Source organism: Ammospiza nelsoni, chromosome 5 (genome assembly GCF_027579445.1).
Source record: "Ammospiza nelsoni isolate bAmmNel1 chromosome 5, bAmmNel1.pri, whole genome shotgun sequence".
In the NCBI taxonomy this organism is placed as follows: Eukaryota; Metazoa; Chordata; class Aves; order Passeriformes; family Passerellidae; genus Ammospiza; species Ammospiza nelsoni.
The window spans coordinates 3,625,566-3,639,165 of NC_080637.1; positions in this window are offsets into that span (position 1 = coordinate 3,625,566).

Genomic DNA, 13,600 nt, shown 5'->3' on the forward strand with positions numbered 1-13,600 from the left:
AATGGAGCTGCCAAGTGCTTGGATCTCGTGAAAGTGAGATTTTCAGACGAGGGCACTGCTGGTGGTGTGCCTGAGTGCTCACACACAGGATTGTGTCCTGCTCATGGTGGATCTTTACAGCAACAGGAGCAGAAAGGATGAAAAAAGGAAGAAAAATGCCTGATGAAAACAGAAGCATTTCAGCATAAAATATGCCTGAGGAAGAGGGAAGCGTATGCAACTAGTTGGTTTGTTTTGTTTTGTTTTTTAATTTATCCTATTTGCTCTCAACTCCTGGCCTTTTAAAAAAGTGAAGCTACTGGAAGACAAGTCTTCAATGCCACAGAGATTTGGGTGCAAAATGGCACCTACAAAACCTGCACCTGCCAGTCAGGTACCACAATGGGAAACTTAAATTATTTGTTTGCAAATCCTCTCCATCCTCCCGTTTACAGACCCTGCAGCAGTCACAAAATGCAATGTACAGGGAGATTGTTTCCATGGCCAGAAAAGTTTGTCCCGTTGCCAGTGTTCTGGAATGATGTTAAAATGAAATCAACACTTGGACTAAGCCAAAAGCAGCACTGGAAGTCAACTGCTTCTCCCAAAAAACCCTCTCGCTTCTGGATCAGTATAAAATGTGCTGGATGAGAGGGAGAGAAAAATAATGTCTGTTGGGAAATTTTTAATACAAAAATGTTTCAGAAATGTCTGACAGTGTACACATTTTTTATTAATGAATCCTAAACCCCTTCATTCTGCTACTTCAAGCCGAAATTTCAATTGTTGCAATTAATTTGTCTGAAATTTTTGTGATCTTGGCATCACAGTCTCAAAATGTCAGGCTTCTACATAAGGATGTTCTGTGAAATCCACTGTATATTGGGAATCTGGGGGGAAAATAACCTGATCGTGTTGAGCAGGGGCTTGGGGTGATAGTGAAAAACTGCTTTGTTTTCACAGCAAATAAGTTGAGGGTCAGAACTATAATTTTCATTATAATTGATAAAATATTCAACATTAATTGATGAAACATCCAGGCATAAGATGCTTGTTAAAGAGTGGAACAGTAAATGAAACAAAATTGTGATATTCTGTAAGATGCTCCCTGATTCTTTCAAGTCTATTTGAGACTTCTTAACCAAAAATATTTGGGATTTCTTAACCAAGAATTGTGTGGGATCTGCTGTGTCCTTAGCACACATTTCCAGTGGCAGAATGGGCAGCAGAGGTATGAGGAGGATAAATTTGGGAATTGTGGCTTTTACTGTGGGCTGGTTGAGTCCTGCTGGGACCTTTGCTGAGTATGAAGCAGCAGAGGCTTGTGTTGGCAGAGCTTTGCTGTGCAGTAAAACTGGCTGTTAGAGCTCACAGCAGTGTGAAGGTGCCAGCAGAGCAAATTCTTCCTTGTTTGGGTAATCCTAATGAAAATAGTGTTAGAATTTCTAACTATCTGGTGAATCAGATCCAGTGAGGGCAGTGAAGCCAACCTGGGTTAAGCTGCCTGCAGCAGGAGGTTGTCACTTTTCAGGTGTCACCAGGACAGCTCTGCTCTCCTGGTTTCTGACAATGGTCCATCAAACTGCTGGGTTCTCTTCTCCAGGTGCTGCAAGTGCATCTCCACTGGAGACATCCAGAACTTTGGGGCTTCAGGCAGAAAAGCTGGACCAGCTGTGTGCTCCCACCTGTGCTGCTGAGCAAGAGGATGTTCAGTGTGTAATGGTCAGTGGAGTGGTTACAGACCCTGGGTCAGAAGATATTCCCACTCAGCTCCTTGAAATAGGAGACAAAAAATGTTTTTCCTGATGTCATTCTCACTCTACTGGATCTCCAACAACTTTCCAAGAACAGTCCATGGAGAGATGTGTGGCTGCCTGCTCTGCTGCCTGGATTGCTGGGTATTTAAGTTCTCTTACATGCAGTTTCTGTGTTGCCTTCTCAGCATCATGTCTGTCTCCCCTAAAGGATTCTTCTCTGGAGAACCTGCCATGGAAGCAGATGATTTGTCTTCAGTTCTGGGGACAAGTCAATAAAACCATTTTCTCTGTGTCAAAGAAGTTTTTTAAAGCCCCCTTGGCAAAAAAAAAAAAAAAAAAGGAGAGGTGAGCCTTGGGATCACAAAGATTTGAGTTCAGTATTTTGGTGCTAGTGAAAGACACAGGTTGGTTTGGGTTGGAGGGACCTTAAAGCCCATCCAGTTCCATCCCCCTGCCATGGCAAGGACACCTTCCACTGTCCCAGGTTGCTCCAAGCCCCGTCCAACCTGGCCTTGGACACTTCCAGGGATCCAGGGGCAGCCACAGCTGCTCTGGGCACCCTGTGCCAGGGCCTCACCACCCTCACAGGGAAGAATTATTCACATATTGTTGGAGAGGAACAATTTTTTTTGCTCTCTACTTTCCCAAAGCAATCAGTGTGTGAAGCCCTGTGTAATTCTGGCTGGAATCCAGCCTGGAAAGCCAGACACTGACCCTGATTTGGAGCAGCACAGCCTGGGATGGAGTGGCTGGGAAGGGGCATCAAAGCCCTGTGTGGAGGAGCCGGCTGTGACAACAATTTGCCAAGCAACACGTGGCAGAGTGTGGACATCAAGAGGAATGTGACACAACTGTTTTAACTCCATTGCTTCAAATATCATCACTGTCTGTCCTTCTATAACACTACTGCATAAAAACCCAGTGGGATTTATTTATAATTGATGATTTTATGTGGAAGATACTCCAATGCCACCGTGCGGATTAAATCCCAGAACAGACTGACGGGTGTGAAATCCATGAGCACAGGTGAGTGAGCTGCTCTGTTAGTAGCCTGCAGAGGACCACAAAGTGATTTCCTCAGATTTTACCATGATTTAGTCTTCAGTCTTGCCTGTCCTTACTGTGAAACACACTGGGCTAGATACTTCCCCATATGGTCCATCATTACTAAAAATACCATGGAGTGATGGGATTGCCTGCTGAAAGGTGCCAAAATCCTTCTAAATCCAAACCTGCTTAAAAATCACCTCTGGGAAAACCTCAGTTTTTCAGGAAATTCATGGGAATTATCACAGATTTTCAGGCTTCCAAATAAGTTGTCACGTAAAGACTCTCCACTGTGTTTGCAGTGTGAGAACTGAAATCACAACTTGAAGGGGAAGAGAAATTCAGTGCAAGTAAATTTTCAAGATTTCTCTATGCAAATCAAAATTCCAGTTGGAGAACTTTGGAGTGAAACAATGGTGTAAAACCCCACCAGTTTTTAGTTGAGATTAGCCTGGAAAGTTTAAGGCACTCATGAATAATTTATGAACCAGTCTTCCCACGGATGAGCAGCAGGACGAGAGCGTGGCTACGTTTGTCACTGTATTGAGATGTTTCCTGGCAATGGTGGAATTTTTATGGTGTTCTTTCTCATAATGGAGTTGTTGCTTAGCTTTTAATGTCCCAAATGTAAACAGATCTGAGGAAGCAGATCGTTAAAAACGTTTAGAAAGGGCGAATGAAAAAGTGAAGTACTTGCGTGCTGCGTTCCAAGCAAAGCCTATAAATCACCGCCATCGGAATTCTCTGACAAGGAGCAAATGGTTTTATGGACTCACAGAAATGGCATTGGGAGGAATAGTGAAAAGATTAATATTTTTAAATCATGGCAGAAGAGCAGAGGGAATAACCCAAGAAGTTTGAGAAGCTGTCCTGTGATCTGGTTTAAATTTTAACACTTTGGTTTGACAAATTCAAAATCTGATTCAAATCTGCTTTGTCATCTTCAGCTCCAGTCTCCAAAGCCATGGGACCAGCTGTCTTCACTGCCTGGTGCTCCTGCTTTGGCCAGGCTGGGAATGCTTAAATCCACACAGAGGTTTTATGTGTAGGAGCAGCTCAAGAAAAAAGGGTTAAAAAAAAAAAAAAAAAAAAAGCAGTTTTCATTTGGTTTTCAACCCTCAAATCTGCTTTCTAAGCTCAAATTTGGGTTTGCAGTGTTCAAGCCTTCAAGACTCACTTCAGTGACCCATCGCCATGTGCTGGGCGGGAAGCCGGGGATCCCATGGGATGCAGGGGTGGAGATGCCAACCCCTGAATGGTTGCAGGGGGATAGAGGAGTTCTCCCTGGCTGCCCTGGCCCTGGCAGATGTGAGACGCTGCCTTGGCACGGGCAGGGCTCGTCGGGAGAGGCCGTGGGTGGAGAGGAGCTGGCAGCGATCCCGGAGCCGCTGGGAAGAGGCTGCGCGGGGGAGAGCGAGCTCACCACCCACCTCGGATGAAATCATGGAACGGGCAAGTGTGAGGAAGGGCTGGTGAGGAGAAGGAGACCTAAAAAAAAAAAGGGGAGGACAGGAGAGGAAGGGTGCTGGACCAGCAAGGAGGGTAGTTCCTGTGCTGGTGGGTTTGGTTCTCACAGGAGTCACTTGTAACAGATACGGAGCCGGAATAAGGGCAGGAATTTGTCACAGGAAGGTTTGCTCCAGCAGCATAGAAAAGAACTTTGATACCTGACCCCTTTAATGAAAATTCATTAACGTGTGTTTGAATGGAGAAATGATTGCTCTCAGGCAGGCTGCTGCTTCCCCAGGCTAACCTCTAACCAAGCTTGGACCAAGGAAAATGCATTCCTCGAGTGAGGAGAGGGAGGAGATCTCCTCTGGAGCTGGCTGGTTTATAAGAGTGTTTTTAAGGACTGCTGAAAAAGAGACTTGATTTTTCCACTTTCCTTAAGGAAGAAGTGGGTTTCCTTGGTGTCCCAGTTGGGTGAGCACATTGTCTCATCCTTACTGTGCATTGTCTCATCCTTACTGTGCACACCGACAAGGAAAAAGTCCAGTGTGGATTCCTGTTGCACTTTGAGACTGAACATTGCCCAGTGTGAACTCCTTGGATTTTTTCCCCCCAATATTTATCTGATTTATGATAAATTACACCACTCAGGAGAGTAAATCTTTCGATCCAATGAGAAGACCTTCAGTGTCTGTGTTTTCCACATGGATTTGTGTCCAAGCTGCCTCCCTGCAGCTCATCCCACATCGTTTCTGGAGAGCTCGGGCAGGCGAGGAGCCAGTGGAAGGAGCGGGTGTCCCTGGAGTGATCAGCACGAGGTTTTGTCCAGTGCACCCACTGAATACAGCCTGGATCTTCTGCTGGGTTTTGCTGGATCCTTTTTATTCCTTGAAAACACAGTTCAGGACAGAACTGTCACGGTCTGACTTTGAGGAATGGGATTCTCAGCACTTCTGTCTTTGCTCCAGCCGGCGAAAACTGATGCGTAAGACTCCTTCTCCCCCCTTAACGCCAGTGGGTGCAAAGTTGTAACTGTTTCAGGAAAGATACAGCCCCAAAAAAAAAAAAAAAAAAAAAAAAAAAAACCAACCAAACAACATTTCCCTAGCTCATTTTCTTTTCCCAGAAAACCAGATGGATGAATCATTACAACAGCAGCTGTGACAGGGGACCAGACAACAGACTGAGCCCAAAGCCCAGCCCAGTCAAGGCAAGATGAAAAACTGTCCAAGGATTTACCAACCCTCCCTCCCACATCTGTTTTAAAGGAGCAGGACTCCAGAATTAGGGCATGTGGATTTTATCCTTCCTCTTGCATCCTCCATAGCAGCAAGAGCAGCCATTGCAGAGACCAGGGTGTGATAAATCCATCAGGATCCAGCAGTTAAGCTCAATGAAGTAATGTGATGGTGTGGTCAGTGATGATCACCAAAACAGAATCACAGAATGGTTTGGATTGGAAGGGACCTTGAAAATCCCTTAGTTTCAACTTCCCAACAATTCCACTAGACCAGAGTGGTCCAAGCCTTGTCCAGCCTGGCCTTGGGCCCTTCCAGGGATCCAGGGGCAGCCACAGCTTCTCTGGGCACCTGTGCCAGGGTCTCACCACCCTCACAGGGAAGGATTTCTTCCCAGTATCCCACCTAACCCTGCCCTCTGGCAGTGGGAAACCATTTTCACTTGTCTTGTCACTCCATGCTGTTGTCCCAAGTCGCTCTCCAGCTCTCCTGGAGCACCTTAGGCACTGGAAGGGGCTCTCAGATTTTCCTGGAGCCTTTTTTTTCCCCCAGCTGTCCAAGCCTGGCCCCAAAGCAGAGGGCCTGCATCCCTACAAGCATCTTTGTGGCCTCCTCCTGATTCACTCCAACGCATCCCTATTTTTTCCTCTGTTGTGAGCCCCAGGGCTGGAGGCAGCTCTGCAGGTGAGATCTCACCTGAAAAGGAGCAGAGGAGCCAGAATTCCCTCCCTGACCTGCTGCCCACCGTTGTGAAGCAGCCCAGGACTGGGGCTGTGTCTGGGCTGCCCTCAGCCATTGCTGGGTCATGTTGAGCTTCTCATCCACCAACACCCCCACATCCTCCTCCCCAGGGCTGCTCCCCGTCCATTCTCTGTTCTTGGAATTGCCCAAGCGCAATATCTCCAGCTCCTTAGACCAGAGGAAGCAGCCTGGAGGCTCTGTTTGCTTGTGCCAGGCTTTCCTCTGCAGGCAGGGTTATTTGTGAGATACGTAGACATGCTCTTAATATAGCAGAGTCCTATGCGTAAAATGCATCAAAATAACCCCAGAAGTGACAAGGTTGAGACAGCATTTAGAAGTTAAGAGATGCCTGCCTTCAGGCTGCCCACAGAACCCTTGTGGGCATGTGTGGTTCATCCTTAATTACACTTTTGGGAGGTATTTTTTATTCCAGAGGACACTGCCCCGCTCCCCGCACGCGATGCTGGTACTCACTTGCTGAAAAGACATTCAGGGTTTGGGTGGTTTTTTTTTCCTTCTTCATCTCTGCAGCATCCGAGTGCTTTGGCTGGAGCAGTTGCTCTGATGACATCTTCTTTCTTTTCTTTTCCTTGGTGAGTCTCTATTGTGGTTTCTGCTTTACAAACAAAGAACCAGAGCACAGAGAAATGAAGGTCAAAGAATCTATTAATTTCGGGTGCCCATTTTGAAGTAGCCAGTGCAAGATATTCAGGACTCTGTGTTCAAAGCACAGATTCCTCTCATGCCTTTCTTTGTTTTCTTCCAACCCCCTGCTTTGTTCATTGCCCTCTTCCAACTTCTGCCTCTTGGGCGCTGTAATTACGATTTTTAAATTCAAATGCTGCTCTTAGCTTTCGAGTGTTTTCATCGCTGACTGAAAAGCTGTAGCTGAGCTCCTCTAGGCAGCAAATGTTCCCTTTCTCTCAAGGTAAACAACGAGTCAGGGAAGGTCACTGCAGGTAAAAAGCCACAGGTCTGGAAGCAGAGAGCAGGACATAATTCAAGCCAAAGTACTCAGGAGCAATGTGGAGATCTCTTCACCTCTCCTACCCTCTGTGGCTCCTGTGAACCCTGTCACAGAGCAAGGGCAGCACAAAAAGGCTGGATCTGGGATAAAAAAACCTGAGGGTTACCTCAGGTGCTCAGGACTTGGGTCCATTGCTGCTTTAGCAGAGGCAGCGATGGAGGAATTGTGTTTGGGGAAGCAGAGCCGAGCACGGCAGGAGTGGGAGGGCAGAGGGAAGCCAGCGGTACCCAGCGTGTGCTTCTTGCGTTGGGAATAGCTTGTGCTTGTGGGACTTGGTCAAACGCCAGGAAAACCCTGAGGGCGAGGCCGCAGTGCTCCTCCTGAGATGTTCCAGCCCCGGAGCCCTTGGGAGCAGCAGTGCTGAACACTGTGTGCTCTCAGTGCCCCGGGCACGGCCGCGTCCGTCCGCACTCGGACACGTGTCCCGGGCTCCCTCCAAGCTGCAGCCTCAGCACATCCACCTTTCGCTGCTGCTGCAGAGTCCTCTGGCCAGGCAGGGTTTGGCTGACCGTGTCCCATGTCTGAAAACACTCTCCAGCCTCAGCACTTCGCACTTGGCTTTGGCAGAGGGAAGCAGTGGGGCAGTGAGGGGAGGATTTGTGAGGCTGCATTAGTGCATTTAGTGCATTAGTGCTGGTGGGTCTGCAAAGGATCTATCCCAAATGCAGGACAGGAGCTGGGGAGATGAGCACAGCACCAGTGAGCTGAGACCTCAGAAGGCCCCTGGAGTGTGGGTTTGAGTAGGAGAGTGCTGAGAAAGACTTGGGAGCAGGAGGAATGGTAATTCACCATGGAACAATGCCTGGAGGGCTCTGAAGGGGACCTGGCACCCATCTGTCCAGGCATTTCCTGCTGCCACAGGAGATTCCTGTGCTCCTCCTTGCTGCTTCCTCCACCTCTGGATCTCTGCATCACTGTTGCTGTTGGAAACACCAGTATTTCATAAGCTGGAGAGCTCAGGGCTGCAGAGACAGCACAAAAGCAGCTTGAGGACATGCAGAAGCAGGAAAACCATTTTTATTTTTTTTTATTTTAATCAAACGTGCATAGACATGTTGAGTCCAAGGAACATCTTAAGTCTAGCCACCCGCTCTGAGCAGGACTGTAGCCAGGGTATCAGCCACTTTCTGGCCCTAAATCACCTAAGGATGGGGGGTACAGTTTAGGTGTCTCAGGGCAGCAGTGTCTCCCAGCAAGAGCTGGATGTCTCCCACATGCAGCCTGAGCCTCCTGTGTCCCACTTTGCCCCTGTTGCCTTTTGTCACAATCCAACACAACAGGGAGGAATCTGGCTGTGTTGTAGCCAGTTCTTAGCCCACCATCATCTCCTCAGGGCTGTGCAGGGCTTTCTCCCCACTGCCAGCACCATTTGCTCACAGTGAAAGCACAGAAAGCCTCCTTCAAACCCTGCTGTGCTCCCCCCAAGCCAGGGCAGCACCCAGAGCATCCGTGGGCACACCTGTGGGGGATGAGTCCCCAGCAGCAGCATCTCCCATGGGACCAGCCCTGTCTGCCACGCTGGGACCTTTCTGTCCATGTGGAGGGGTCCAGAGAGCAGCTCAAGCTGCCCCCAAACCAAACTGGGCAGATGTGAAACCCTGGAGGGGGCATCTGGTCCAGATTTCCTGCTAGACCCAGCCCCATCCAGGAGACAACATCCAGAGCATCCTGTCCTGCCCTTGGAGGGGTGGCAGCAGGGTTGGGCCAGGGCAAGGAGTTGGACACACCACTCGTGTTTTCCATGCTAGAAACCTTCCTACGTGCCAGTTTGTGAGGATGAAGCTGCAAATCAGCAGGAAAAGCTTCTCAGTCATCACCATCCGGGGGAAAGAGCTGTCTGGGAGGAGAGATAAGGGGTGCGTTGGTGGTCCTTCATTGTCCCCTTCCTCCAGGCTTCATGCTGGTGATGTAATTAGTGATTAATAGAAATATTTTCACTTTTAATTTCACAATGAATATGAGCAAGGCGAGCCCAGATGCAAATAGGAGCCAAGGCCGTTCTGCAGGGACCTCGGGGGACTCTCTGGCCACCCCACACTGAGTCACCACAGCCCCCGGGAACCCCGTGCAGGACCAGGAGGGTGACAAGGGGACGGGTGACAAGGCAGAGCTGCCTGCTGAGAAAAAAAAAGTCCCCAGTTTGTTGGTTTAGTAAGGAGAGGAAAATAGAAGTTAATGCTGCGACCTAGTGGAGAAAAACCAGACGTGCAGAGTCACGGCAGAGCTGATTCAGGCGAAGGGAAAGCAGAAGTTTGTGGAATTTGTGCCTGGTGGAGGCTGGATCACAGAAAGCTGTGATAGAGCAGCTTGCTTTTACAGGATTTCACACCTGAGAACATGGTTTGTAGCCTGGTCAGGTTTCCAGAAGGTGCTCAGCTTAGCCCTAAATCATCTGGGGGTTGGAACTAGATGATCTTTAAGGTCCCTTCCACCCCAAACTGTTCTGTGATTCTGAGTTTATGTATTTTCATGAAAAGGCTGTGAACATCCCTGTGTTCCCACATCAAACCCAGAACAACCCCAATGTGACTGCAAACGGGGTGGGTAAAGGTCTGCTCCCAGCAGTGCCCACCTGGCGCTGGATCTGTGCTCCCAGCTACTCCATCCAGCCCCAGAAGGAACTGGAACTGGAGAAGAAACTGTTTGCTGGGCAAAAAGGGGGGGAAAAACAAGTCACTGAATGAGATGAATTGCCTGGTGCCTGCAGCTGTGTAAACCTGAGCTTGGCACGGTCTGGGGTGAGATCCAATGCTGGAGCACCTGCACTTGGGAAGTGGAAAATCCCTAAAACACAGGTTTTGGGTCAATAATCACCCAAATGGGAGACACAAACACCACCTGAGCTAAGGGCTGCTGTGAGTGAATGCCAAACCAGGGCAGGGAGAGCACATGGGGAAAGGCACAGGGATGCTGTGCCCAGGCTTGGGGTCCATGCTGCAAAAAGGGGGCTGGAAAATGGGAAGGATTTTAAAGGAGAGCCCCAGGAGTGAAGAAGAACTCACTAAAGGGTGAAAGCTGAGCTCAGTGTGTTACCCAAATGAGGAGGGTAGGTTTCAGCCCACCACCACTGTGTCCTGTGGCCCAAGGGTGGCCTTGGTTCCTGTGGTGGGTGGCCTGGAGAGCACCCAAGGACTAAACCCCTCTGCTGACACCCCACAGGAGTTTCTACATCCTGGAGAGTTTGGCACAAGGGAAGGGACAGGGGGACTGCCTGGGACACAGCCTCTGCCTGGCCAGGATCTCCCTTGTGCCAAGGGCATTGCAGAACTGAGACGCCTCCAGGATTAAAGAACAGCTGAGCTGGGGGATTTAAAGACCCAGGGCTTGGCTTTGGGTGCTGCAGTTGGCATCAAGCTACCTAAATCCCCCCTCTCCATGTCTCCAAAGACAGCAGCTCCTTTGGATCTGGTGGGTACCAGTGGTTAAAGCCATCCAGGACAGCTTGTGCTGGTGGCATCACCTCAGGTAAACCACAGCTATGGAATTTTATTCCTTCTGAATATGGAGGAATGAAGGGATAGGCTTGATCCTGCTTAGCCTGGATCAGGGAATGGGTGGCAGCCCTTCAGCCTGGTGCCACCTTACCCTGAAGCCCTGCTCATGCCACATGTCCTGCTGCCCTCCAGCTTCTGGTTGTCATCTGTGGGGCACACTGAGACCATTAAACATTGCATGGAGAAGGAAGCAGGGGGATTAGATGGAGGAATGTAGCCAGGAGTAGCAGCAGGAGGAAAGTGAGGAGGAGGAGGAGGAGAGATTCTGGGGGAACAGAGAGGAATTTACCAGCTCGAGGCAGCTGCAAGGAGCCCAACAGCTGGAAGCCAAAAATAAACCTCAATGGTGAATCAATTCGCTCTGGGGAATGGGTGAACTGGGGGGAGCAGCAGCAAGGGGGAGAAGATGGGGCAGCTGATGAAGTGAGTGTGCAGGAAAATCCACAGAGCAATGAATCACCTCCCCAAAAAGCCCCTTTTCCCGAAACAAGGCAGTGATGAAGCAGAAAGCACAGGAACAGAAACATTTTTGAGGGAAAGGGAAGTTTTGCCCCGGTGAATAAACATGCAGAACTGGCTGACCAGAAGGCAGGGAGTCAGTCAGGGAGTGGATAAATCACAGTGAACAAGCCATGGTGGTGGGGCCTGGCTGCCACAGGCTCCTGGAGGGATGTGTGCACCCAGCAGAGGGGCTGCAGGGCTGCCATGGGGACGTGGGGGACCTGGAGATGCTCCTCCAGAGCTGGGTGCCAGTCCCCAGTGATGGGAGCACAAGGAGTCTCAGGCGTGGGGAAGTGGCTGCAAATGCTGAGCTGGGCAGAGGAGGGGGTGTTAGGCACTGCCATGGGATGGGTGGTGGGTCCCAGGGACCAGGATGCAAAGCCCCCTAAGCTCCAAAACACATTTTTGGGGCATGGGATGAGGCATGTGGAGTATCATAGACAATAGATATTGGGATCATGGTTTGGGTGATGGAACAACCTTTGAGGGTGGCTAAAATTTAATAGAAAGTATATTCAAAGCTCCTCAAGAAGCAGTCTAGCTGTTAAACAGTGATGAGGAGAGCCTAGAAAAATTGTGGAGAGAAACAGGTTTCTTGAAGAAAATGCTTAGTGTACAGAAGTTTTGGAATTTAAAGTAAAAAATAAATCTGTGGTGAAACATGACAGAGGTCGCATCTTGCAGAAGGCACAATTTTTTTTCTTAAGACATGGCTGCTTTTGGCCACCATAGCTGACACCCTGTGTAGAGCAAGGAACCATGATTTGTACATGAGTTTTGGGTGTTTTATCAGAAAAGAAGGAATTTGGGGCTGCTTTTTTCCGAGCTGAGTGCTCCAGACACTAGACTGGAGTCCAGCTCTGTCCCTGTTCCATCCTCACCCATCCCCTCATTGCTGTTCCATGAGGCTGTTTTAGGAAAAGGATGGTGGGCACGTGTCACCATGCTGTTTTCTGAAAAATCCCTTCACCAAGATTTTTAATCCTGAGAAGCTGAGAAGCCTCAGAAAAGAAATGTAAACAATATTATCTGATTGCTTCTCCCTATCAATATGAATATGACAGGTGCATCTTTGATTGGTTCCATGTGAATTGTTTTAATTTAATGACCAATCCCAGTCCAGCTGTGTTGAGACTCTGGTCAGTCACAGGTTTTATAATCCATTCTTGTTTTAGCCTTCTAATATATCCTTTCTCTTTCTGTAGTATAGTTTTAGAATATAATATAGTATAATATAATATAGTATAATATAATATAGTATAATATAATATAATAATATTAATAATATTAATTATATTAATTATATTATATTATATGTATAATAATTATATTATATATAATGTTTATATATTAATATATATTATATATAACATAACGTAATATAATACAGTATAATATAGTATTATATAATATTATATATCAATCAGCCTTCTGAGAACTTGAAGTCAAATTCTCATCTCTCACCTCGTCTTAGAGACCCTCACAACACCATAACAGGCATGAATGCTGGAAGGGCTTTGGAGCTGGGTCTGTGTGTATGTGGGAAGGGGTCATTTCTCCCACCAACTGCCCCCTTCCCGTGCAGCTGCTCTCCAAATCAGCCTTTCCCAGCACCCATCCCAAGGGTCTCGAGCATCCCAGCACTGTGCTGGGGAAGGGAATGTCCATGGACAGCTGCAAGCAGAGAACGTGGACAGAGAAATTAAGATTATTCACATGGACAGAGAAGCTTTCATGTCAAGCTCTAGACGCCTCAGTGGGGATGGAGATGCTCCCACCGCCCATCCTTGGGCTTTGCTCCAATCCCAAGGGTTCGGTCTCCACAGGCTCCAGGGAAGAGCTGGTCCTGCTGATGTGCAGCCGTGCTGTCACTAGAGGGAAGCAGAACCACGAGCACGGGGCTGGGCTGGCATCGCCGCAGCTGCTGTGGCAGCCAGGGGACAGCGTGAAGAGACACCCAGAGCAGCTCTGAGCTGGAGAAAGGGAACATCTTCGTCCCCTTGGGCTGGGCAGGGTGCCAGCGAGGGGCAGGGGGTGAAAGGGACAGGGAAAGGAGCAGCTGAAGGCATGCTGGGCTCTCCAGGGACACACTTGGGTCCCGCGTCCCCTCTCTGCAGGGCCTTCACTGCTGGAGAACTGACACTGGGGGCTGAAATGGGGTTCAGGGGCACCCCATAATGCAGACTCGTGGCCAGCAGGGCTGGCTGGGGACTTTGAGCACCGTTTGCTTTGCCGAGGATGTGGCACTGCTCCTGGGAACAGTGGGGACAGCTCATCAGGCAGGGCATCCCCCTGCCACCACCCTGCTGGGAGCTGTCACCCTCCTGGGATGGGTTAATGGGGTCTGGAGACAAAGGTGGAGGAGGC